Here is a 17,634-nt window from a genome sequence, read left to right on the forward strand (position 1 = left end):
CATTAATCAAAACACTAAACAATTTAAATTCCATCCATAACAATTAAACAATTAACTATTTCAATCGTTAAACAGAACAAGTTACCATCACACAAAATATAAGTACCAAAAAGAATACAATATACAAAAGGAAGCCTCACCCTGACCTAAAGTACACTATACAAGACCAAAAATTACATCTATCTAATTCGAAAATACATTACACACACATTTATGCATAGCAGCATAGCCAAAATCATTTTAAACACAGCAATACAAAAGCGTTTCTTTTGTTACATGCGCTCCCCCCTGGCTCTGAGACACGCGACGGAGACAATTTGACTTATTGGCTATAAACCTTGACCCACGCATGCGCAGTGAGTGTGTTTCACGTGACGGGAGCACCATTGTGTTCCAGTTAACACCTGATGGTCTGGTTGCAAAGGGAGGGTCCTGCATTCAGCATGTAAGTTATTATTTGAATTAAAATTATGTGTTGCGCCTGTTTGTCATGGTTTGGTAGGGTATTTATATGTGTTCTATTGCACTCTGTTTGTACATCACCTTGAGAAAGGTCCTGTGTGTAGGACCGAAACATTGGATATGATGTCTCACTAAATACAATTTTTTTGACAACCTCGTGGAGTGCTGCCTCTGATATTCGCTCACACGGTATCGTAATGCCTATATATATATATATATATATATATATATATATATATATATATATATATATAATATATATGCAAATATAGCTGTATGCTCATCTGCATGTCTTAGGCAGGTCTGCAACCCCACCTTTCCCCACCTTTCCCCAATGGTTATTGAGGCAAAAAGTGACACTGTGTGCTCATTTGCATGTCATTTCCCAGAATCCCTTGCTGCAGTGGAAGTGCTGTATGCTGGGTGATAATGGGGAAAGGTGGGGTTGCAGACCTGCCTAAGACATGCAGATGAGCATACAGCTATATTTGCATATTTGCTTTCCTGTGGAGGGTTTTTGTCACTTTTTTTACTCACCATAACTTAACTCAGTATTATGGTTTTTATATATATATATATATATATATATATATATATATATATATATATATATATATATATGTGTGTGTGTGTGTGTGTGTGTGTGTGTGTGTGTGTGTATATATATAGTTGCATAATGAAGCCACTGAACAAATGAATGGGTGAATTGTGGGTATCGGACCCGGGTGGCTTGACCCCTTAATTACCTTTGCGGTTAATATCCAATACGGTGATTAAGGGGTTAAATGATATCTGAATGTAATTACAATGTATTGGCAATGTATTTTGTTGGCAACGGAGGATAAGGATTTTGCTGGCGACGTGGGCTTCTTATTGATGAGGTCAGTAGAACTTTATTTCTGTTATTATGCTAGTTAATGTGTTTAATAATCTGCAAATAATCTATTATCCATATCTGGATAATAGTTATTTGGCACATTATTGTACTGTATGTGTTGGGTGGGGGGGATGGTGGATGTATGTATTTAATGTATAGGCCCGGTTTATTTTTTTTACATACAGGGTTGGTTCCTTTGGTCTGCGAGAGACCTCTGGAGACCACCTGACGTATCCTCGGGCTTCTCACGGGTATCAGGCTTCATGGTCCACGGGGGACAACTGCGCGGAAGAACCCGTGACCACACATTTGTGGGGGCACCGCAGACCCGTAGGGACCACCCGTGGGTCACCAGACCCCTATGGGAAACACCCGAGGCCCCTCAGACACCTGTGGGTCTGACCCGGGGCTCCCAGATATCTGCGGGCCTACCGTGGGTACCCAATTGTGCCCCACGGTGACCCGCAGAGACACCTGGTGGGCCATGGCGCCTGGCGGGACCCATCAACAGGCCTCCAGACCCTGTATGAAACAAGTTGCTGGTAACCTGTAGGTCTGAGAGGTGACCCGTCAGGCCCACCGGGGACTCACGTGGGCCTGGGGTATGAACCTTGTATGTAAAAGAATAAATCATATATTTATGGAGGGCACAGGGGGTGGGTTATATATTTAATAAATAGAATGATGTTTATTGTGGGGCTGTGTATTGTTTTTATTGTGGGTACTGGGGATGGGGGAGGGGGTATTGGCCCCGAGAGAATGTGGGTAGGCCTCCCGGCTGGGTATTGAGTGAGGGTGGTTAGGCCTCACGGGGTGGGGGGTTAGTGGGGGAGGGTATGTAGACCTCCCGAGTGGTGAGTGAGGGTGGATTAACCCCTTAATGACTGTAGCGGTTAATAATTGATATGGTGATTAAGGGGTTAGGGGACATTACATTGGATGTTTTTATTTTTGTGTATGTTTTGTAGCATCGGAGGGGGCATGGCCAGGATGAAGATTAGGATGAAGACGGCCTTAATCGTGGGTTCCTGTAAAAGGTAAGTGTAATATATTTTTACTGTATTTATTGTAATTTATATGTATTTAAAATGGGCAAAAGCATTATTATCCATATGTGGATAATAGTAATTTTGCACATTACAGTACAATATGTGTTAGGGGGCGGGGGGATGTGTGTTGTATATTGCTATGTTTATTGGGGGCAATTGTCCCCAATAAACATGCTAATGTGCCTTAACCCCTTAATTGCCTTAGCGGCTATCCGCTAAGGTAATGAAGCTGCATTAATGTAAATTTTAATATTAGTGTGCGGGAGCAGGGGGTCCCCTGAGCTGAACCGCATTGATTTCTGCCTCAGAGACCCCCTGCTTCCCGAGTTACAGGCCCCAGTTTGGGGCATCGGTGCCAGTGTGAACGCCATCTTTATGGAGCCCACGTCGCGTCTTGGACGCTATAAAGATGGCGGCGACACTGGCACCCGATGCCCCATACCGGGGCCTGTAACTCAGGAAGAAGGGGGTCTCTGAGGCAGAAATCAATGCGATTCAGCTCAGGGGACCCCCTGCTCCCGCACACTATTATTAAAAATATATTAAAGCAGCTTCATTACAGTACCTTAGCGGCTATCCGCTACGGTAATGAATTATTGTTTATTGTTACGTGTGTTTTAATACTAGGGAAGATGTGCAGGGGGTCTCCTGAGCTGAACCTCATTGGTTTCAGCCTTGGAAACCCCCTACTTCAGGAGATAAAGGCCCCTTTATGGGATGCCGGTATCCCCTGCAGAATTTAAATTTCCCGGTCACGTGACGCGGGTGCTTTAAATTTAAGGAAATACCAGCACCCCATAACGGGGCCTATATCTCCTGAAGTAGGGGGTCCTCGGACCTGAAACCAATGCGGTTCAGGTCCTGAGACCCCCTGCTCATGTACACTATAATTAAAATCTATTTATTTAGTGTACGATCGCCTGTAACAGCCTTGTATGGAGATGGCAAATCTCCATGCAAATGTTACAAGCGGATTTTTTTTCTATCAGCTAACGTACGAAAAGGTTAAGAACGCTAGCAGGGGGAAAAAAAGCAACACGTACGCTGTGGGTGTTCTGATCTATTTTGAGCAGGTTCATTAAAAAATGGGCTCAAGGCCTTAGTGAATCACATTCCCGGCTTCACTTTTTAATGAACCTGCTTTTTTGGAAGATCAGAACGCAAAGCTATTGAGCTTAGTGCATAGCCCCCTAAGTGCGGTAACCGTGTCTATTTTTTTCCCACTGTTTTTACTGTGTACTGTATCTCTTTAGCTAATTGTCCTTTTTTTTCCCCTCCCTCCAATGACAGATCGCCAGACTTCAATCCTATCGAAATTGTCTGGCATCAGCTGAAGGACCATATCCGAAAAGTCGTGGAACCCTCCAAAAAGGATGAGTTGGCGCAAGGCATACTGAGTTTTTGGAACGATGTACTCACCGTGGAACGATGCAATAAATATATTGACCATATTGCGACTGTGTTGCCCATTGTGATCGCGCGTAATGGGCAAGCATCAGGAAGGTAGTATGGTATAGTATTGTACTCTAGTATTATAAGTACAGTACAGTATGATACAGGTAAGTATGGCACAGATTTTTTTTTCCCTGAGAGAGCAGCACCAGCCATCTGGTTACAAAGTATTTAACAGTAGTCACAGTATACAGTAGTTCCAGTATAGACTAGTTTGACAGTACTAACTGAATGCTGTTGTCCAACATGGAGTAGCTATACAGTACACAATGCCATAATATGCACCTAACTGCTCAATTTTTTTCTTTCCTGAGAGAGCAGCACCAGCCATATGGTTACAAAGTATTTAACAGTAGTTACAGTATAAAGTAGTTCCAGTATAGACTTGTTTGACAGTACTATACAGCACACAATGCCATAATACAGTATGCACATAACTACACTCATTTTTTGTTTTTTTGTCTTTTCAGAAAAAAAGGATGGACTGGGGGAGAAGGGGGGTATTGTGTAAAGTTTGTGAACTGTTTGTACAGTTACGTGTACAGTATCTAAACTGCAGTCATGATGTACACAAAACCTCTTCTCTCTCAATGAACTAATAACGGAAAAATGTATATTATTATATATATTATTATATATTATATATTAATTAATATTATTATCGATGTGTATTATTCATGATTATCCACCGGCCCTCAATTTTCATCTGACAGAAGAACTGAATAAAGACTGCATTTTGTATTATTCATGATTATTTTTATATTTGTATTTTTTGTTCCTGATAAAATAAAATAAGTATTTCTTTACATTCATGATAATCAAAATCATTGACAACCGTCCATCCCCCCACACCTACACCAAAGAAAAAGAAAGAATGACAAAAAGTGGTAATTTACTGCATCAACAACATGAATCAGATAATGTTTTTTTTAACTCTCAATTTCACAGTGGGAGAATAACACCTCCTGTGGCGCTGAGGCAAGGGTAAGGATAAGATTGTAGACAAAGTTCTTCTCTGGATGGATTACCTCAAGAAAAAAGACAAAACATGCAGACACACTGCAATAGTGCATTACCCAGGGACAACAAGGATATAGAATAAAAAGAGCAATTTATTACATTTTATAAAAACACATTATAAAACACAATGATATCAATAAAAAGCTTTCTGTGCCTCTGCACTAGAACAAAAATTCTTGAAACTTGCTCCGCTTAGGTAAAATTGGAAACCTACTCACCAGAAGTGACTAGGACATAAGCATTTGTATAATGGTCTTGTCAGCAGATAAACCGCTTACCGTGGGGTGAATTAAGCCAGTCAACGAAGGAGGATCCCCTTCTTTGCTCAGGAGTCTGCTTGCTGCTTGCTACCAGAGTCCAGTCGATCAACTCCTCCTCTGACGTCACCGCTTGGATTTCACAGCTACGGTGTCCCTGCGATGCCAAAAGACCTCCTGTGCGTTTCGAAACTCCAAATAGTGGGTTTCTTTGTCAGGGATAGTTACTGCATGGGTCCATACTTCTATATATACCCTATTTTCTTCAATAATGGTAATTGTTAATTGGATAACTCCTAATTGAGCAAAGAGTCTTCTGATAGGACTTAAATGTAGACAATACTTCAGAGTGACATTACATATATAAATGACAATACATACATGAGTGACACATGCAAAAATGTACACACATAACATAATACACACATTAATGCAATATGGAAGAAGAGCAATTATTATATAAGCAAATATTCTATAAGCAAAAAACAATTGTTGTACTGATTCATATAAGCCCAGATTGTGATTCCTAATCAGTGGGGGAACGAAATTAACCCTCCTTCATAATACTTAATGAGTAAAACATTGAATCACAGTACCTGAGCTAATGTGTCAGAGTGGATACAGTATGTCAAAATATGGCGACACACATCAGATTACCTTGAAAACAAAACAATTCAATGCCAGAATAAGATTGTAAATACAGTAATGTTAGTTTTAACAGATGTTATTAACAAACATAATCAGCGAAATATAACTATATTTCGCTGATTATGTTTGTTAATAACATCTGTTATGTGCTGTGATTCAATATTTTACTCATTAAGTATTATGAAGGAGGGTTAATTCATACACAGTATACACACACACATGATGAACCAATATACAAATAAATGTAGAAGGGTTATCAAAATCATTCTGTACTACAAATAACACTTCTCCATACAGGCACACTACATTAAAATGAATTTCCTTTAATAATCCTAACTGATCTTAGTTAAACTGGGACCACACATCTTCATCCCCACACTTACGGGTCGGCTGTGCCCCCACAGAAGTGGGACCACACAGCTTAATCCCCGCAGACTACGGGTCCGCGGTGCCCCCACAGATGTGAGGCCACCGCTTCATCCCCGCATGTGTCACCCGTGGAACCACCAGCCTGATACCCGTTAAATACCCGAGAAAACCACAGGTGGTCTCCAGAGGTCTCACGCGGAACCACGGAACAAACCCTGAATGTAAAAAAAATAAACCTGGCCTATACATTCAATACATACACCCCCCCCCCCAACACCTACAGCACAATAATGTGCAAAATAACTATTATCCAGATATGGATAATAGATTAATTGCCCATTCTTAAAAACATTAACTAGCATATTCAAATAAATAATAAAGTGCACTGACCTCATCAAGAAGAAGTCTCCGTCGCCAGCAACATTCTTGTCTTGCCCACAAAATACATTACCAAAACAAAGCCAATACATTGCAATTACATTCAGATATCAATTAACCCCTTAAACACCTTATCGGATAATAACCGCAAAGGTAATTAAGGGGTTAAGCCACACTGGCCCGATACCCACCCTTCACCCATGAATTTGTACAGTGGCTTCATCATGCAACTATATATATATATATATATATATATATATATATATATATATATATATATATATATATATATATATATATATATATATATACACACAGTATATACACACACATGATGAACCAATATACAAATAAATGTAGAAGGGTTATCAAAACCATACTATACTACAAATAACACTTCTCCATACAGACACACTACATTACAATGAATTTCCTTTAATAATCCTAACTGATCTTACAATCTAAATCATCAAATGCCAATGAAAAACCTCACATTCCAATCAATACATTGCATTTACATTGTATAAATGATGCATAAAATCTATGCACCATATACATTCTGCAAATGAATGTTAACAATACCATTGCAAGCAAAATACAAATACAGTACCTCCAAACAAGTAAACTATTTTAACCAATCAAGTAAACAAAAATCAATTAGCAATCATTATTTACATCCCTAAACAATTGACAGTCCATCCCGAACAATGAAACAATTAACTAATTCACGCCTGGAGCAAAACAATTTAGCATGTGAAAAAATATAAGTACCAACCAGAATACAAACTTTAAAACCAAGGCTAACGCTAAACACAAGCACACAATACAATATCAAAAATTACATCTATTTTTTAAAGGCTTTTAAAGGCCTATGACATCACATTTTCGTCATATGGTTCCCACGGCCCTGATTGGGCCGTGAAAACCATGTGTTTTGGCCGATAAAAATAAAGATGATGACGTCACTTAAAGGCAATGAAAGCACAGCCAATCAGAATGGCTTTTCTTCAATTGCCTTTAAGATGACGTCATTAAAAGAAACATGTCCGGCCTCACATGGTATGGTAGCCAATCAGAGCGTGGGAACTCCATCCCTACTCTGATTGGCTCTAGTATACCATGTGACAGAGGCTTGGGGGGAGAAAGATGTAAAGTCATTGAAAGCCTGTCACAGGGTACTACAGCCAATCAGAGTAGGGATGGAGTTCCCACCTCATAAAGGGGTCTGTATCTCGGGGAGCAGGGGGTCCCCGGACCTAAAACCACAGCGGTTCAGCTCTGGAGACCCCTTGTACATCTACACTATGAATAAAAATTTATTTATTTATATTCATTTATTTATTTAGATTTTTTTTTTTTTTTTTGGGCGGCTGCTGTGTGTGAATTTTTTTTATTGTGTTTAGCGGGGGTGGGTGAAGGGGGTATTAGCCCCAATGATGGTTGTTTAGGGCTTGCGGGGGGGTAGCGGGAGGGGTTAAACCCTTCATGACCGTAGCGGTATTAACTGCTACGGCCGTGAAGGGTTTAAGTGCACCCGCAACCCCCCCGCAAGTCCTAAACTCACACCAAGGGCCAAATACCCCCTTCACCCACCCCCGCTACCCACAATAACGCGGGCACGGTGGGTTAACCCCTTCATTGCCTTAGCGGCTATCAGCTATGTCAATGAAGTAGCATTTCTGTATTTTAATAATATTGTGCAGGAGCAAGGGGTCCCTGAGCTTTGATTTGTGGCTCAGGGAACCCCCTGCTCACTGTACAATATTATTAAAAATACAGTCATGCTGCTTCGTTACCGTAGCACACAGCCGCAAAGGTAAGGAATGAGTGTTTATTTAAATATGTGTTTTATTCATACTGTAGATGTGCAGAGGGTCTCCGGAGCTGAATCGCTGTGGTTTTCGGTCCGGGACCCCCTGCTTCCCGAGATACAGGCCCCTTTAGGGGGTGCCAGTATCCCTCTGCTTGGTTTACATGCCGCGGTCAAGTGATCGGGACCTTTAAATGCAGAGGGATACCGGCACCTCATAAAGGGGGCTGTATCTCGGGAAGCAGGGGGTCCCCGGACCTGAAACCAATGCGGTTCAGCTCCGGAGACCCCCTGCACATCTACACTATGAATAAAAATGTATTTTAAATCATTTTTAATGTGCCGATGTTTGCGCAGAGAGAGCAGCGGATCTCTCTCTGCTGCAAACACATCTCGCCAGTGGACGGCCTATAGTATCGTTGATGTGCATATATAGTACTGTATGTGTATGTTAGGGGTTATAGGGGTTGTTGTTATAGAGTATATACTGTATATATACAGTATATACTGCATTACAATTCATGAATTTCTCGACTTCAAAGACAACAGCTCGCAAACGCCCCCATGAGTTTTTACACGGCATTGCAGTATTGCAGCCAGCGGGAATAAAATGCTTAAATCACAGCCGCGAAAATAACGCAATACACCCCGGGAGAAAATTACACAAAACCGCAGATAACCGGGATAATCTGAAATTCGCGGAGCTAGCTGAGTTAGAATAAAGTTGGTCGCCACTGTAGGTTTCCAATTTTACCAAAGCGGAGCAAGTTTCAAGAATTTTTGTTCAAGTGCATAGGCACAGAAAGTTTTTTATTGATGTCATTGTGTTTTATAATGTGTTTTTATAAAATGTAATAAATTGCTCTTTTTATTCTATATCCTTGTTGTCCCTGGGTAATGCACTATTGCAGTGTGTCTGCATGTTTGTCTTTTTTCTTGAGGTAATCCATCCAGAGAAGAACTTTGTCCACAATCTTATACTTACTCTTGCCTCAGAGCCACAGGAGGTGTTTTTCTCCGATGTTATCAAATCTGGTTAGGAGATACCAGATCCACTTATTTGGGCAGCTCCATGACTACCTTTTGGACTATATATCACAGGTTTTTAAATTATCATTGTTTGCATGAGCGCTATTGTTCACCTATATTTCCACCAGGTTCAATTTTACAGTGCTGTGCAAATCAGATTTACATATCAAATTCGAGAAGCGATTATCAAAAGCATTACCGTTAACAACGCCTCAAAGGGTTGGGGGGGTGAAGGGGTGAGTCATGCGCAGTAATCATCAGCTAGCTCCCTTCCCAAAGAGAATTACAGAGAGGTGACTCAAAGCCAAAAATAGGAGAATTAGGCACGCAGGCGCAGAGAGGTGATGCTCGGCTAGGGACGGACGGTTAAAAACACAATGGCAAGCTTTAGAAACGGAATTGCTCTGGGGAGGTGTCTGTCGAAAAGAGTTTCAAATCATTGAGCGAGCCTTGTGTGTGTGCATGGGGGAGGGAGGTACAGGGTACAGCTGCATGAAGGATTAGCTGAATTGCAGTTCAAAGAAATTACATCTTTTCAAAAGGCAGTTCAGCATAATAATTTGATCCCTACACCCCCAAATACATAAAAAGCAGACAAATCAACCATGTGCAGTCAAACGCACAGTGTCACAGTCAAAAGCTACAGCACAGATTGAATATCGTAATATCAAGATGGTTTAGGCAGGCTTGTGGAGAAAATAAAAATTAAAAATGAGGAGAAAAAAAAATATATATATTTTTTTGGTCACTTACTCTTGAACTTCGCAAGCAAGCAGTGGTGAACTTACAGGTCCATGCGCAATAATCATCAGCTATGTACTGTAGCTCCCATCCCAAAGAGGATTACACGCAGGCGCAGAGAGGTGATGCTCGTCTAGGGATGGGTGATTGAAAACATAATGGCAAGCTTTAGAAGCGGAATGGCTCTGGAGAGGTGTCTGTCGATAAGAGGTTCAAATCCTTGAGAGAGCCTTGTGTGTGCGTGGGGGAGGGGGTACAGAGTACAGCTGCATGAAGGATTAGATGTACTGCAGTTCAAAGAAATGGCATATTTTCAAATGGCGGGTCATCATAATAATTTGATCCCTACACCCCCAAATACATAAAAAGCACACAAATCAACCATGTGCAGTCAAACGCACAGTGTCGCAGTCAAAAGCTACAGCACAGATTGAATATCGTAATATCAAGATGGTTTAGGCAGGCTTGTGAAGAAAATAAAAATAAAAAATGAGGAGAATTTTTTTTTTTTTTTGGTCACTCACTCTTGAACTTTGCAAGCAAGCAGTGGTGAACTTACAGACGCATGCGCAGTAATCATCAGCTATCAAGCAGGAATGTGATTAAACCAGAAAGACACACATTCAAAGAAATGGTGTGGGAGAGGTGTACTGTACTATAGATAAGAAGTTGAAATACTACAGTGCAGTAAATTATCCTGTGTGTGTGCGGGGGCGAGCGAGGGGAGAGCGCTGTATATGCCGAAATGTGATACTGTTACAGTACACGCCTATGCGTTTCCACAATTTTCAAATGAGACATACAGCACTGCAAATGCATGTATAAATATGCAAATTTACAATTACTGCGTGGGCACATGCAGACTGTACTGACGTAGGTTGAACTGCTAAAGTATTAGACTTCGAAGACAACAGCTCGCGAACGCCCCCCTGAGTTTTTAGACGGTGTTGCAGTATTGCAGACAGCGCTAATAAAATGCTAATATTATGAGCGCTAAAATACCGCAATACACTCCGGACAAAAAAAAATGCATCTGCCCGCGGTTATGAGTTGCGCCACTATGGCCGCACAAGGCTAAAGGCGGCTGCCGCTATATAAAGGGACTAGTACCTAGTGCTCACTAGCACACATGTAAAGTACAAAGATTATCCAATATTAAGCTGTGAACAAAAATAGGTAGCGCTAAAACATTTATCATAAATAATACTTATGTTGAAAAGAAAATTGTGACTATTCCCTATCAATACACAAAGTGTAAAAGGAGGGTGGCTGCCAAATCTAACACTGACCACCAGGTCACTTAAAAAAGCTTGGAACACAAAATAGATGAGGCCCTATATGCACATGTTATTGCAAGTAGAATAATAGTAAATAATTATTTATACAACCATGCAATGATGTTGAACACAAATTTCTTGGGTCATCCAATGAAGATGGTGGTTCAAGGGCATGAAAGACAAAAAGAAAAAACATTCATAGTGCAATACTATTAAAAATAACACTAATGCTAATAGGTAAGCAAGAGTGAAATCAACATGTGTTGGATATATAGCTATTATTGAATATAGTTTATATCAAGTATAGCTTCAGTAGGTTTTTGCCCATATTAAGCTGACACAATAGCATAAGGAAACAGGAATGACTCTCTGTTTGGTTCCAAGGTCCTTCAGTGTGATCCTTTCGCGACTTCCACATGGCGTGCTCATCTGCCCAGCAGGGTGAACAGGAAGATTGGGGAAAAAGGGAGCGCACTGCCAAAAAACAGGAGGAGGCTCACAAATAAAATTGAGGTTATTTATTCAATAAATGGATTATGACTGACCCCTGGAGCATCAACAAAAAGCACACCTACAGTATGCGTTTCGGGCCGTGTGCCCTTTATCAAGGTGTATATTACCTACAACACAACCTGCATATAAATACACATGTCGATCTCACCAATAAGTGATGTCACGGCCCATTAGCCAATCCACTTTGAGCTCCTTCGTGCATAGGCTCTGATAGGGCAGTGTGTAAGTATCAATATGTACAAACTTTATTGAGACCAAACGGTCCTTCACATACACCAGTACCGGTGCATATCCTTATATACAAGTGCTCTGATTGGCTGATGAAGATCTCAACAGGAGACACTTTATGAAAAGCACCCACACACAAACAGATAATCATCTGCAATATCAATTGTAGACGGGCTGTAACGTCAGTTACTCGGCTTACAATGCCCAAACAAACTGAGTTAGTCAACCCCATAAAAGATATTGACAAAAATAACCTTCACTAAACCAAAGGTGAAATTAGAACAATGAAAGTAAAAAAAAACTAAAAAAACAAACAAGATTTCAAACTAAGCAGATACATGATGATATAATACAGGGGTGAGCAAACTTTTTAAGTCAAGCCCCTCTTTTCATCCATGAAATTTCTCGGCCCCCCCCTGCCTGATGTAATTGTATTTTACCTTTTTATTCTCCCTGCTCTTTGGCTTGCTGTCCCCAGTGTTATACACATTCCAACCTACCAGTATTAGGTCTGTAATATAGTGCGCATTAGGGACAGGGTAGAATGCTGGTTGGGGGGGCAGCTTAGTTGCCTTCTCGGTTATGGACCGTTGGGGGGGGGGGTTGGTTATGGAGGGGCCCATGGTATGGCATGTGGGGGGTCCCACAGCCAGTAGGCTCAGTTACGGCTGGTGGGGGGAACTATGTGGCAGAGAGAGGGTGACAGAGAGAGGGTGAAAGAGAGAGGGTGACAGAGAGAGGGTAACAGAGAGAGAGTGACAGAGAGAGAGAGAGAGGGTGACAGAGAGAGAGGGTGAGAGAGAGAGAGAGAGAGAAAGAGAGAGAATGACAGAGAGAGAGGGTGACACAGAGAAAGAAAGAGATAGAGATTAACAGAGAGGAACAGAGAGAGTGAGTGACAGAGAGTCACGTGAGCGGTGAGGTCATACGCAGCAATGTAGTCACGTGATGACGGACTATGGAAGCTGCAGCACGTATAACCACGAGGAAGCCAAAAGAATTGTGTTTCCAGCCTTTTTCTTTTACCATCACAGAGATTGGGCACTTTTCGTTCCTTTCAAGATACTGGGACTTTTTTGGTGTGGGGTTCAAAGACATTTGTGGCCCATTCCTCGAGGGTGTTACGGACTTTTGGGATTATTGTGATCCACCTTATATTTTAAAGTAAGTTGTACACGTTCTAAGTGTACTTATAAATGTTTTTTTTAAATTACTAATTGTGTCTTTTGTTTCTTCTCCTATGCGCCCCTGTACTTGTCTTTGTTCGTTGGATATTCCCCGCTGATCACGGGAGACTGGGAGCTGCAGGGAGAAACACACAGATTGGGAGGAGATAGAAATTTAAGGACAGCGCGCAATATATCTTTCTACAGACTCCCTCTGATCAAGCCTCCTTATCCGATTACCTCCTTTTGCATCAGGAAGAATAAACTCAATTCCACAGAACTTAAGATATCTACTACCCCCCCTGGGGCAGTGGGTACAGTGCAGTGGGAATGGAAGAATGATGTCCTTATTTTTAATAAGTTTGACATGTTCCATAACACGTACCTTCAAACATCTCGTTGTCCGTCCCACGTACTGTTTCCCACAGCCACAGGTGAGGAGGTAGATAACATATGCAGTTTTGAAATGAATGAAGCTCTGTATGTGGAATACTTTCTTGGTGAACGTGCTTTCAAAAATCTTAGAAGGTAACATTAAGTTACACATTTTGCACGAGCCACATCTATATGACCCCTTGGTCAATTGTCTACATCTGTCAATACCTGATGTGAATAAGCAAATTTGAGATGATTTTAGCCTTTCTGAACACAACTTTGGGGCATGGTGGTAGATCCTGCCCCAAAATTGAATCAAGGCGCAGGATCTCCCAATGTTTTTCTAGGATTAACCTAATATCTTGGGCCTGCTGACTAAATTGTGTGACAAAAAGTGGGCTCTCAAATTTTGAGACCTTCTTAGGCTTCCTATTTAATAGCTTCCTATCAATTTTCTCCACCTCTCCGTGTGCTTGTAATAAGTCGAGAGGCCTACAGTATAACCCCTGGCTAGAAACCTGCTGTGCAGATCATCTGATTTTCTATGAATGTCCTCATCTTGGGAGCAATTCCGCTTCACCCTTTGGTATTCCTTTAATAAGGGTCCTAGGGTGGCAGCTGTCCGCTCTTAAATGTGTGTTTCGTGAGTTCTCTTTTCGAAAAATATCCGTGTGTATATTCAGAGAAAGATCAATGTAAAGTAACAGATCCAGATATTTTAGATGCTGGTAATCATAAGTGAATGTGCATTTAAGACCATAATCATTGGTATTAAGGAATTCTACAAACAATAAAAGTGTAGCGACATCACCTTCCCAAATAAAGATAAGATCGTCGATGAAACGTCAATGAAACGTCGATAGAAAATAATGTGATCCCTAAATTGGTTCCTATCTCCAAACTTGTGAAACGACTCCCACCATCCCATGAATAAATTTGCATAGGATGGGGCAAAGCTGGTACCCACAGCAGTTCCACTTGTTTGGAGATAGTGAACGCCATAAAAATAATTGTGTGTCAACAAAAAGTGAATAGAGTCTAAAATAAAGGTGATTTGTGAAGGTGATAAATCAGAAAGATCCAAAAAGTGTTGTGACGCTACCATCCCCAGTTGATGTTCAATTATAGTATAAAGTGATGTGACGTCCATAGACAATCAGACAAAATTAGATTTCCATGAGATATCCTTAATTTGATTAATAAGGTCTGCACTATCCAGGACATTGGAAGGAAGGGATCTAGCCAAGGGTTGAGGGTAGTGATCCACTTACCATGACAGACCATCTCCCAAAGATCCAATTAGGATGGTAGACCAACGTCTTATGGATCTTTGGGAGATGGTGGGACACGGCCGTAGTGGGAAATGGATTATAAAGGAAATCCATCTCAGTGGCATCAAGAACACCGAGAATATTCCCCTCATCAAGGAGTTCTCTCAAGTCAGACATGAATGAGAGGGTGGGGTCGGATGGGAGTACAGCATAGGAGAGAGTATCCCAAGTTGCCTAAAGCCTCCATGTGGTAGTTGCTCCTATGCTGCACTACCACCGCTCCCCCCTTGTCCGCATTTTTGATAATCAATTGTTTATTAGTTTTTAGAGTTTTTGAAGCTTTAATTTCTCCCACAGTTACATGTTTGTTTTGTTTTTGTTTTTTAGCTCCAGCAGTAAAAGTATATCCGTTGGCTAGAATATATCTGTCCCTTTCCACCATTATTCAAAAGTGCTAATTGCATTCTCCTTAACAAAAGTGGGATAAAAGTTTGACTTTCTTTCAAATTAAGAGGCCCTTCTACCTAGAAAGGTCTTTGGATCAAATTGTGAGGTTTTTTTTTTAACAAACATTTTTATTGGTTTTTATGGAGGGTTACAGGCAACATTCCAAAACATGTACAAGAGGTGTGTTTATAACACATTGTACATACAGTAAGGCAGTCAATCTTTCAAAACCTAGACCGGGAAGCTTGCAGATAACATACAGGGGCAGTAACTCCTCCTTATTTTAAAGGGGAAAAAATGAGGATAGTGAAGAACAGGTAGAGAAAGAGAAAAAGAAAAGGGTGAAGAGGGGGGGGGGGGGGAGTAGAGGGAGGGGGGGCAGTTAGGCGCAGCGCTCTGGTGATTCGGGTGTTTTAATCTTAATTGTAGGGCCATAAGTGCCAGACCTTGTTGAACCGGTCCAGGCTCTTGTTCAGGAGGGCTAACAAGTATTCCATCGATTTAACCACATTTGTTCGACGGAGAACCATCTGTTTGGACGGGGTTTTTATTTGTTTCCAGTTGGCTGTTAGCGAGCAGCGAGCTGCTGTGAGCAGGTGTGAGATTAGTTTTCTCGTAGTAGCTGAGGCTGAATCATTTGGTTTCGCTAGAAGGAACACCAGGGGGTCTAGAGGGATCTCTTCTCTTGCTATTTCCTCCGCTATGGAGCGGATCATATTCCAGAAAATCTGGACCATAGGGCAAGTCCATAGTATATGTGCCAGGTCTCCACCCTAAGCACACCCTCTCCAAACATATCTGGCTGGTCAGGGGAGATCCGGCTCAGCATTCTCGGGGGCAGGTACCAATGAAATAGAATTTAGTATATATTGTCTTTGGTAGTAGTACAAATTGGCTGCAGCTTCCCAACTGTCCTCCCATTCATCTCTATCTATTTCTACGTTTAGGTCCTCAGCCCATTTCATCATGTAATTGTGGTTGGCAAGTATCATGGAACGTGCTAGTCTCAGGTAGATTCCTGAGATCAGACCTCTTTGGTATGTTCCCACGGCACATTTCTTTTCGAGGTCGTGAGGCTTTTAAATTTGGACCTATGGGACGCCACTTGGAGGAAATGTCTGATCTGGAGGAATCCGTATAAGGGAAGTTTTACCAAGGGGTGTCTGTCCTGTTACTCCAAAAATGACATCAGAGACCCCTTGTTAAGTAAGTCTGATGCTGTCTTTATACCAGACTCAAGGAATTGCATAAAGTCCCTGGGGTCGCAACCCAGGGGAAAATCTGGGTTATCGAATATAGGTATAAGGGGGGCGGGGAAGGATGTCAATCCATGTCTGTCTTTTGTTTGTGTCCAAATTTTCCATATACATCTTATGGCTCCCAGGCCTATTTCGCCTGGTATTGTTATCTTCCCAACCCCCTGGGACCAAAGTAGTGCTCCAAGGGATAGGGGAGCCACGTATGAGGCTTCAATCTCCAATCAGCCACAGGACACTGGGTTGTTATTCCATACCACCATTTGTTTTAGGTGAGATGCTTTGTAGTACTTGATTATATCTGGTACACCTAGGCCTCCGCACTCCTTTGGGGCAAGCATTACCGTTCGCGCCACTCGCGGCCCTTTATTTTTCCATATAATTTGGAAGATGCTATACTGCTGCGGCACAGTTTATTCGAGCATTTGCCCGTTCTGTGCCGCAGCAGTAGCCTGGCGCGCGCCCGAGTGTGACGGGCGCGCGCCGAAGCAGCGGAAGAGCGCCCTCCGATCGGGGCGCTCTCCCTACCGCTGCCGGGTCCGCCGGGTCCCCTGGAACCCCCTGCCGCTGTCCCGCGATCGCGGGACACCAGGGCTCCCTCGGGGAGCCCCTGGACACGCGTGCAGGGGGCGCACGCTCCCGATGACGCGTGACCGCGCGTCTATGACGCGCGGCACGCCGAGGGGCGGCCACTAGCAAGCCGGGAAATCTCCCGGCTTGCGGTACCGGCCACACTCGAATAAAGTGTGTCGGTAGTGTATTGGATGTTTTTGAGGTCTGCCAGCGGCACACAGACCGGGAGAGTCTGGAAGAAATACAGCAGTCTGGGAAGGATGTTTATCTTAACTGATGCTACCCTACTGAGTCACGCAATATGGTATTTGTTCCAACTCTGGAGATCTTGTTTAATTTTTGTAAATAAAGGGGGAAAATTGCAATTGTACAATGCTGCGTATGAGTTGGCTATTCTAACTCCCAAGTCTTTTATATTTGTGGAGCTCCACTTGTA

Source organism: Ascaphus truei, chromosome 1, assembly GCF_040206685.1.
Source record: "Ascaphus truei isolate aAscTru1 chromosome 1, aAscTru1.hap1, whole genome shotgun sequence".
Classification (NCBI taxonomy): Eukaryota; Metazoa; Chordata; class Amphibia; order Anura; family Ascaphidae; genus Ascaphus; species Ascaphus truei.